The sequence below is a fragment of the Lepisosteus oculatus genome, chromosome 9, assembly GCF_040954835.1.
Source record: "Lepisosteus oculatus isolate fLepOcu1 chromosome 9, fLepOcu1.hap2, whole genome shotgun sequence".
Taxonomy (NCBI): Eukaryota; Metazoa; Chordata; class Actinopteri; order Semionotiformes; family Lepisosteidae; genus Lepisosteus; species Lepisosteus oculatus.
This window is the reverse complement of record NC_090704.1, coordinates 37,582,691-37,593,684: the sequence shown is the minus strand read 5'-3', so window position 1 is coordinate 37,593,684 and position 10,994 is coordinate 37,582,691. Positions and strand designations below refer to the sequence as shown.

General features: G+C 34.9%; 1 protein-coding gene across 4 annotated transcripts in view; it reads left to right on the top strand.

Moving 5' to 3' along the window:
• Nucleotides 1-456: 456 nt before the first annotated feature.
• myocd (myocardin) overlaps nt 457-10,994 on the top strand; it is a 157,591-nt gene continuing 147,053 nt past the window's right edge. For 3 of the 4 annotated variants that reach the window (XM_015356682.2, XM_015356681.2, XM_015356680.2), the window contains exon 1: nt 457-563. The gene's annotated coding sequence lies outside the window, so the exon portion shown is untranslated. The remainder of the gene's footprint in view (nt 564-10,994) is intronic. The other variant, XM_015356687.2, reaches the window with a different exon arrangement.

The window sequence follows — 10,994 nt, the reverse complement described above, 5'->3', positions numbered from 1 at the left end:
GAAGTGCATATGGTCTCTCATACCAGTAATCACTCTCATTTCATTCTTAAACTTTATCATATGGAGCTGTCTTGGAAATTAGCTCTGCCTTAAAAAAGCATTATACTGTAGATTTCCTAATACGGACACTATCGCCACTGAACTGAAGGGACATCAAAACATATCGGTAACTCATAGAGTTAGTGCATAGAAATAAGATTTGGACTTTGAAGAAATCTAGCTGACGCTATGTCAGAGATGTCATAAGGATTTCACTTCAAACAATATGTCAGACTGCGTAAATCTCGGTTTCAAATACTCCCACGGCATCCATGTAAACCTAGAAACAGTAGCATTGAATATTTCCCGAAGTCTGGCTGCTCCCGTGAATTGGATTCGGCTGTTTCCGTAAGCCGACAGCACAGGGCTCTTATAACTCGGCTCTTAAGGCACGGCAAGTTTACAGACTTGGAGAACCGTAATGAAGCAGTCTGTTAAATTCATAGGCTTCTTCGCTTCATCCCCAGCAGCTTCAGTACATTTCATCAGAGAGAAATAACACCCTGCGCCACAGCTACTTACAGGTATTTTATTACATTCTGTTCTTGGCTTCCAAAAACGCAACGTTAATTGAAGGAACTTGGCCAAAGGTTTATCGAAACAACGTACAATTCTAAGCTAATACTACCTGCTGTGCAGTGTATGCTAGCTCTCCACAAGAGGGGTCAATGCTCTTCATCTGTCTTCTAGTGTTTCTTTTCTGTTTTAATTAATCCAATTAAAAAACACTTCTTTAAAAACAACGTGGAAGTAATCAAAGCTTGCATGCACGAGTCGTTTCTCAAACAATTAGTATTAGGAGAAATGTGTTTGTGATTCAGCATGAATAGTTTTAATGTCTTTTTCCATCTACAGCATTTGCTAGTGATTTTTTAATCCTTAAAATAAAAGTGGGGACCCCAGCTTTACACTGCAATCTTTCATTTGTGTAATCATTTTATATAATTAGAATAATTTGTATTCTTATGTAGTTTTACAGTGGTCATAACAAGTATGGTAAAAATAGAATCCTATAAAGGATGATAGTAATTAAGCAAACTCAATACAATGTTTTAGATATAAAAAGAAGTTGACAAAACTAGTATAAGGTGAAACACTCCAGTCAATGGATTCTTCTGCTTTAAGTCAGTAATGATGGTATTTTATTTTTATATTTTTTAGTTTTTCTACATTAAAAGAAGCTTAAATTGGCTTGGAAGGACTGCAGTGAACAAGCCAAGTTGTACATGTTGTGATACTTTAACATTCAGGCCGTGCTGAAAGAAGTTATGACTTCTAGACTACAACAAGCTTGTACTATCAAAACCCATCTTTCAGAGCAGTTTGCTACACTGCATTGCAAAGTTTTCTCCACTTTTTCCTTCCCTAAACATAACTTGTGCAAAATTCCCAAAGTATTCTTAAGCAATATATATCATACTATTGTAAATACAAAACAATTAACAATAAACAATAGTTCTATACAAACATCTTGAATACTTACAAATTATGCAATATTATGGTTATCACAACCTTACACTGGTTAACAATAACAAATACAATATAACATTAATCACTGTGGTATACCATGATTCAGATGAATCATGTACTGTTTATAACAGGCACAATAGTGTGAAAATTACCATGGTATGTTTTTGCAAGGACCCTTGAATGTTTTAAAGTTAAGTTAGTTGACAAGATTAGTCAAGATTTAGAGGCTGTGCAAGGAAATGATACCATGATTGCTCAGGTCAAACATGACTTGGAAGAAGGATTTGAAAGAATCCTTAGCAAATGGAGTTTCTGTCCATCATTGCTCAGGAAACATAAAATAAAGGCAAGAGAAGCTAGCAAGGTTCTCCTTGTAATTCATCTAGACAACAGTGTTTTTACATTCCAATAATTCTGCTTTGCTGAATATTAAGCTGTTCTTAAAAGGCTATTTTTATGAACAAGGCAGTCAAATGTGTGTTAAGGAATGTGTTTTAACATAGAACAGTTATTTGCGTGTGTTGGGGGAGATTTTTTTGTCATTCATTATATTGAAATTAAACACCATGCATAAATGCAAACTGTATGGACAAACTTTCTTTTTGTTAAAAACAACTTAGTGTGGAAGGTTTGTTTTCCTTATATAAAAAATTCATTTTGAGAATCATCTGGAGTCTTCACATCTTTTCTACAAGCAAAATCAATTTTGAACTTATTAATTGAACAAAGTGGATGCAGTTATTGTAGTAAATAGATCAACACTGTGAAGTCGCCACAAGGAGCATTGAAATTTGTAGGAACTAACAAGTATGTTTTTATAGGAAGGTCCTCAGCTGATTTTAATTTAATTTCTCCTACCAATTTCCAGATCAATCTCCAAGATTTATAAGAAAACAGCTGTATTTCATGGTGTGACCAATCTCACTTTACAGATCTGCCCAAGCAGGAATGTACCTGCTCACAAAAGAGAATTCTGTGCCCACTGGCAATGCTTTTTTTTTTAAAGTCTAGCCTATGTGACTCAAGATGTCATTAATTTACTTGAATTACAGTATGTATTTGGATGATAACCTCCAATCCAAACAAAAAATACCTAAAAGAAATACAGACCTTTTTTGCTATGTGTTGTTGCAGGCCAAAGTAGTGGTTGTTTCTTCCTGGGTGTTTCCGTGGGTCTACACATTCTGCAATGTGCATGATGTATAAAAAAGTATTACAAATACCTATCCTTCTTATAATAGAGGGAGGTGTCTTTTGTGGCCTAGCAGGCTGCACTGAGGTGACCAACTTTTGAGAATTACCTACTGTATGACAGAGATGTTTTGGAGCATCCAATTAATATACAGTGACCTAATATATTTGAAACTGAATTTCAATATGGTGTGCTTTGTTTTTGCTTTGTTGTTTGCTTATTTCTGCTTTATTTTTGACCAAATTACATATTATATTTTGTAAAAACCTCTATTTGTGTGCAGAGTTTTAGCATATAAAACAGCCTTTTTCACTGATTTACTTTGTTTGTAAAGTGTCACAGCCACAAACTTTGGAATAATTATATCCACATTTCTATATCAATACCCATAATCATTATCTAAATACTGTAAGGTAGATCTGATTTAGTGATAATTATGGTTCGTGAAACCATTCCTACATATTTTGCATATTTAAGTAATTTAATCCACTAGATTCCCAAGATTTCTGCAGCCTGTAGTTACATAATTGAACCCTAATTTCAACTCATTTTAAATGTTCAGTTTTCAAGTTATTCCTTTAGCAGTTTTACAAATAGAGGTTAATGTAGGGTGACTAAACTGGGATGACTTTTGCTTATACTGGGGTGGCTTAAGCTCCCTCACACTTTTTGGAAGATCTGTCACTGGGTGACGGGTATTGAGGACTAGAATAGAATTGAGACGTACTATACTGGGATGTCTTGCTTTAATGAAGAAGTACAGTATTAAAAACCTTATAAGATCTATCAATGCTAACTGCTTGTAAAGAAACTATGTTCAATGGTGCAAGGTTTCCACACTTCATTGCATTAGTCTCTTACTTTTCACAATTTCTATTACACTCCCAGAAAAATAAATATACCTAGATCTCACTAATTCTAACCACTTTAAAGCAGAAGTAACAGTTCAGCTGACAATCTCATAGTTCACATTTTGACTTCAGAATCTTTTATTTTCTTTTTCCAAGCTGAGGATTGTCTCTGTAAGAATGTGCAAACTAATTGCAAGCTCTCAGGTCATTAGAAAGAATGTCAACAGTGTCTTTCTCAGTAGCCCTGTGAAATTTCATAAGCTTTCATCAATTTGGAATAACTCCTTCTTACTCAGCCCTTTACCTGTCCGCCTTGGCTTACAGAAATTGTTCATATGCTTGGTGACATCATGATAACAATGGTCTGCACGTATTTCAGGATCTATGGGAGACTCATTCCCTGAGAATTCTTATTTGTAAAGTACAGTATGTATCTCAGACTCCACTCTGCCATTAACACCAGAGTGCCATGGGATGCTGCTTCACTGTCTCACACAAACGTCACCGTGCTGATGGTTAACCAATGAACCACAAAAAGAGCTCTGAATCAGCATGTCATGTGAATACAGTACATGTGTGTGTTTGAGTGTAGTTTGTAATGGTCTTGCGGATGTAACCCCTTTTTGGTGGTACTGGTGGTCCCCTTCTAGAGAAGCCTGTGCAGTCCACAGTTCAGTTAATCCCACAGAGTTTAGACATAGCACAGTCACTTTAATTCTTCTTCCACTTTACAGATCAATTTTCTTCAGTCAATCTCTGGAATCTCTGGAAGAACAGGTACACTACTCTCCGCAACAGTGTTCCTTTTCTACTCAGTCATACCCTGGTGCACTTAACGTGCCTTAAAAAACAAATCTCTCAATCCTAACAAGTTCTTCATTTACATACTATCACTTCTACTAGTATCCTCACTGACATAGATTGCAAGCATGTTTGCTGTTGGGAAAACACAGCTGCCAAAAGACTAGACTTGTGCTGTCTCTACAGGAACCTACATAGACTTCTAGCCCTTGTCCTCCTAGCTACTAATATAATGTACACCTGATTACTGGTCCCAGGAATTGGTCAATTATCCAGAAAGCTAATCAAATGTGTTCTTTTCCACTTGTGGAATTTAATTCCCACTGGATACGAATCAATCAATAAAGAGAAGTAGACATGGCGGATGGTAGTCCTGCTTGCAATTTTGTCTGGCATAATACTTTATCTTCCCCTAAAAATGGTGGATACAAGCTAATCTGTTTTAAGATTACACAGATGGCAGATGGCTGTTGTTCCCAACCCTCTATGTTAGAGATGCCCTGAGCAAATACATTACTACATTACATGTTGGGTATGTTTTGTAATACAATATTTTGGGGTATATCTAAAACCTTACTGTATGTGACTGTGCTACTGAATTTGCCAACTGCTCCTTCTCAATGACAGATCTCAAGCTTCTGCTATTAACGTTAATTTATGTAGTTGAAACTCTTATCCAAATTCACTTATAGAAATTACAGTTAGTTATTATTTTCTTTCAAATTGTGGTAGCGACTTATGCAGCTGTATTTTTTGAAGCAGTCTGGGTAAAGTAGCTTGTTCAAGGGTGCAACAGCAGCATCTTCAGGTGGGATAAAAATCTACAACCTTTTAGTCAATCTGCCCTGACCACTACTGCACACTATTGCTAACAGGTCTAATTTAAGACAAGAATCTCCTTTAGGCAACTGGGCAGAATGTACTCTACAGTAGATACCCTTAGATTACACTTAGTAGCATTTATTTGCAGAAACTGCTGGTCAGACTCTTTCTCTTAACTTCAAAACTTTGTTAAATTAATCTTCTTTTACATTTTTTACTCTGTGAGATCCCATCTTCTACATGTGTTTTTTGTTCTTTATGAAATATACATTAAAACTTTTGCTCACAAAAAGAAGAAATAATAGGCAACGTTAAGTAATACAGTGTGTATAAATAGAGAATAATAAGTTTCAAAATAAGTGACCTATACATCTGCAACTGTATATGTAGCGCAAGATTAAAAATATGTGTACATGTTTTATAGGAACAGAAAAATAATCTCTATCAACAGATCAAGAAAGAAATAATTGCATTTGCAATCAGACTTTAAAAATAAAATTATTATTTGTTTATAACCTTCTCAGTATGGGCAATTTTGTTTTAATCAGGTGAATAAACAGTCCACCTATTCCTTCTTAATCAAAACTGTCTGTAAAAGCACATCTTTATTTTTCTGTTTTTATTTACATAATTGAACAGAGTTCATGTTATCGGTATGTTACCCAGTGGTTTTATTACAAGGGAAGAAGGAAAGAGCTGACTAAGTACTGAAAATGATGATAAGCTACAATGACAGGCTAAGAGGAAGAAAAAGTATCTTGTCTGCGATAGTGGTACTGGATTCTAAATATAAACGGGAATTACTTACAGAAGTAGTCATAGCATAAAACAAGGCTAGAACAAAAATAAATTACGCTAGCAATACCCTTCTTTATCTACCCCAAAAGCATTTCCATAGTAACCAAGAGGCACCACAATTCTGTATTCCCTGGGATATATTTTCATGTTTATTTGCTTGGTTGTTTTCAAAAGATAGCAATGGTCACTTGTCCTCAAGGGATTTATTATTTGATATGTTGACCAAAAAAAAATTCCATGAAGCTGAAGTAATTATACCATTTACTGTTCCCCCAAAACACAATGCGTCTGAGAACAGCTGCATTAAGGCTGAGGTTTATGTTGCTGGAAAGTCATTTTAAATCCCGAGAAAGATTTTTTTAGACATGTTGGGATTGAGATTTCACTCTGTTACCATAAATATTATTTCTATTACCCAGATAACAATACTGTACAAAAGATTGAAAATGAATAAGTGTAGAGAGAGGATCAGACAATTTTATTAGTTTGCAGTTAATGTGAGCGTGTTATTTCAACCTTTTAAGCTGAAGTCATAAGTGTGGAACTTATATTTATGCAAATTAAAATAGAACATCAAAACAACATAGAAATACAAGTAATTAATATCTTCTTGTTAAGCATTACATCACTTATGGTAAAACAGTGTAACAAATATCCTGGAACTCAATGCACAATTCATAAAAAAAAAACATTTAGCCTAAAATAGCTTCAATAATAATAAATAATAATAGCACAATAATAAAGCATCTTTTTGAGTGCTCCACAGATCTGTTTAGGTTTAATGTATATTTTTCATCTCGTTGATGGTATTCTTGGAGTCACTGTTGTGTTGTTTGAGCAAAGTGGGCGGAATGCCCTCCTTTCCTTAGTAACATTTTTTACGTTCTCATGGAAGATGAATCCTTACCAAGTGAGATGCATTTCTAAGAGAATGAAGTCTGTCTATACTTGTTTATTGTCATAAATATCTTGCACCTTTAACTGAGGTGCACCCCACATTTATATTGATCCACCCCATGTTTTACTGTAGCTGTATGGAATTACATAGTTGTATACCCATTGAGACTACTTTGTGCTAAAGTACTTTATATATTCCTGTTCTTGAAGTTATAATAACATTACTGCTTGCACTTAGGCTATTAGCAAGATGATGGGCTATTGTGCATCACATGAAGAATATACCTTGCAATAGTTAAGATCTGTGCAGTTTCAGAAGTGCTTATATTATCAATTGCTGGATCATATATGGTTTCAGGATGGAATTTTTCATATAGGGTAGACTGGCTAAAACCTTTGATATCTACTGTACATGCTTGTGTAAGTCAGAATATTCAGCCTGATATTTATTACTCTTAAGGTTACCCAAGAGAAGAAAGATCAGTATGAACAGGGCTTTGTGGGCAGAGTCTGTTCCAGAAGGTGACAGCATCCCCTTGGAACCCAGACAGCACTGAATTCTCCTGTAGCAGAAAACTCAGTTGGAGTAGGACTTTGTGGGGATTGACGCTGTGTGGCTCTTTAGTTGGGTTGCCTATGAGCAACCTTGATTAACTTCCAGGTTAGATCTGCTTTTGTCACTCATGCCACAGAATAGTTCCTGCCAAGAAGCCATAGTAAATGTTATAGTACACAAAGTAATAGCTGTTTTTCGTGTAGGAATTGCAGTGGTCCGAGAATTGAAAGGTGAACCCAAGCACAGGCATCACATCATCTCTGTGATGAGAACAAGCAGAACAACAAGCAGGTAGCTTGGTGTGTGCAGCAAGTTGGAAAAGCAGGTTGTAGTCCTTGGTTGTAGTACAAACAGGCGAGGTTTAAAGCTGGGTAGACGGGGGACAAAGCACAAAGGGGAATCCACAATCGGGGTTTATCAGACCTTAAGTACCCTGCTTCACCTGTGGCGGGACAGGTAGTAATTGTCTACAGGTGTAACAGGTTTCCTGTCTGTGTCCACAGCAACCGACTTGTACTGACAGATGAGTAGAGGTGTGGTTGGCTGCTGCAGTAGTGCTAGCTTACTCTGCGATGTTTCACTGGGGGTGAACATGACACACAATCATCATACTACAATGGTATCATTGTTTATACACTACATTTCTAAAGCTTGGGTTGGCTCTTTTTGCTTGCTTGCTTGCATAACCTCCAGTAACACTTTATTATATGAATTATATTGGCACATGGCTATGCTTAGGTGCATTTAACTTTTTACACTAGATGGGATTCTGTTATATGCTATTTGCATTGTATTTCTTGATAATGTGTTTAGATAAACATTTCAAATTTCTGGTTTGAATCACATCTTTTTACTTTCTATCCAAAATGTCTATGTCTTTATCATTTGTTTACAGAACGTTTTTAGATTTATAACATCACACTCTCTCATTATCATGTGATATATCATATAGCAGTCCAATAAGACTGACTTACATGTAAGGGCCATGGAGACAATAAATAGAACTAAATTGTAGCATCATCAGTTGTTTGAACAAGTGACAATCGTAATGGATACATACAGTACAGGGCATACAGCGTGATATGGTGTAACTAGATTTCCAGAAAACATTTGCTCAAGTTCAATATAAAATAATCATTTCTAAACTGTATGCTTCTAAAATAATTCCAATATAACAGAAAACTAAAAGTGCCAATATGAAGTGAATGCCTCAGTTTTGGGTACCAGAGTGCTAGCTTCCTGAAATACACTAGATTTCACATCCTAAATAAATATACAAGTATATTAAGAGTAAGAAAGGAAACAGGGTACTAAGAGCTTTTTAAACCATGTGCCAAAAATGTGTAATAAGAGCAAACTATTAGAAATTAAACAAATTAGAGTTTTAAAATGTGCTATGTATCTAACATCTTGTAGGATGCGAATTGTGCTAAAACAGTGGTTCTTAACCTTTACAGTTAATCAAAAGCCGTTGTAGTAATTTGTTTTTTTGGATCGTCTCACACTTCCAGAAAGAACATTTATCAAATTTATATTAATTTATTTATCATGTCACATTAGGATTTGTGGAATATATTAAGAACTTTGACTATTGTAGGTTCCCCCTTAGACCTATTCAAGTAGCCTGTCAGAGTAGGACATTCCTTTGAGCTCAGGAATGCATGTGGTTGTTCTTCTCTAAACTGATTCCAGAGTTGAAATTGTTTTTCTCTTTTGAATGTTTTTCTTTGTCAGACAAATCCATCTCAACCCAGTGTTATCACATAACTTTATTTACTTATTAGAACAGAAGAATGTTTTTAAAATATAAGGTTTTGCAGTTTTCCAAGACTGGCATGCTGTACAGTAGGTGATCAATAGCCTCAGAATGAATATGCCTGCCACTTTCTCAAAGTCACTGTTGTTCAATTAAGTAGCTGGTTTGGTGTGATTGGTGTGAACTGTTAATTGAATAACAGAAGCTACAGACTTATTTTTTGTGTGTGATTTGGCACAGACCATCAGTTTAAACTAAACTGCAAAGAAAATGTAAGGTTTGAAATTTGTAGTGGAAGAGGTTTTATTATGGGGTAGCACAAACAGCAGAATTGTTTATAGTACAACATTTAGCAAATATATCTAATTGGAATAAATTGAAAGTGGCCCAGAAACTGAACACTAGCTCTTAACTGTAGTATTAAGATAACTTTCTTGTTGTATTCTGATCTGTATTTAGCTCATTGTGACAAAGGGACATGTTTTTCCGGCAAGGACTTCAAGATTCTCTTTAAACTGGGAGGTAAAATGATTAGGCACTGCCTGCATGTGTTATCTGTATGAATAGCTATTTAGAACAGCAGTAACTGTTGCATCAGTGTTTAAAGATACTTCTTATGCCCAGCTGCACAAATAATAAGTTTGCTACCTTTTAACAAACATTAATTAAATTAATAAATAATATTATGAACAAAATATGCTTCAGTCAAAGAGCAGAGACCAAGTCATGGTTTTTAATGTTGCTTTTTCAATAGACTACAGCCAATTTTCAAATATTATTTTAGAGGTAATTTTAGAAATATAAAAGTATCTTGTTATCGTGCAGAATAAAATGGAAACTAATGATGTTTCAAAAATGGCACTATACAAAAAAGCTTTAAGATCCATCTATCCATTTTCAAACTGCTTCTTCTTATTCAGTTCCTATTCAGGGCCAGGGCCTATCCTGGCAAGCAATGGGTGGCAAGTAAAGTGGGCTATACCCTGAAAGGGATGCCAGTCCAGATTTTTATTGCATATCTTAAAGTCTTTGCAGGGCAAAGACTTTAAGATATGCAATAAAACCTAAGTATAAATAAAGAGCAACTAAACAAGAAATTCATTCCTGTTTCTTGATAAAGCAGTGCATGTCAAACCTCATTTATTTCCCAAAGATCTAAATACTTTTCTCCTGAAGTATTTGATATAATTTGATTTCATTGTGGTGGCTTTTTAAAATTTAATTCATTACTTTGCTTTAATTTTTGAACTTAGTAAAATGTTGTATTTTTAATAAGTCTCTCAAAGCATTAAAATATTTATCCCTATTAGAATATTAGAAATATATTTGCTGTACTCTGTCTTTGTTAAGCATTAAGTGCACTATTCAGGGTGGTAACACCATAGATTCTGAATGTACACAGTATGAGCACCTTTCATACATTTACTGCAGGACAACAACGATGGATATATGTTTCACAACAAATGAAGTCGTTTATGCATCATTGATTCTTTCACTTTTCTTATGTCTTTTGAAAGGATTATGTATTACACCTACTATATGATTAAATATGTTATACAGATAACAATTAAAGACAGTAGAATATTTTGATGTGCATGTAATCATGTTACTGGTATTGAATAAGAACTGCAAATACTAAGATTGAATATTATAAATTAGATTGTATAAAAGCATCCCTTTAAAGGTGCCAAACTAGATTTTTAAACTGCTGTGCAGACAAAATGCTCCATTTTGGACAAAGTGTCCCAGTAAGAATGAAGAACAGGTTATCGTTCATAGGGCCACAGAATGAAGACATTATTAAGTCCATCC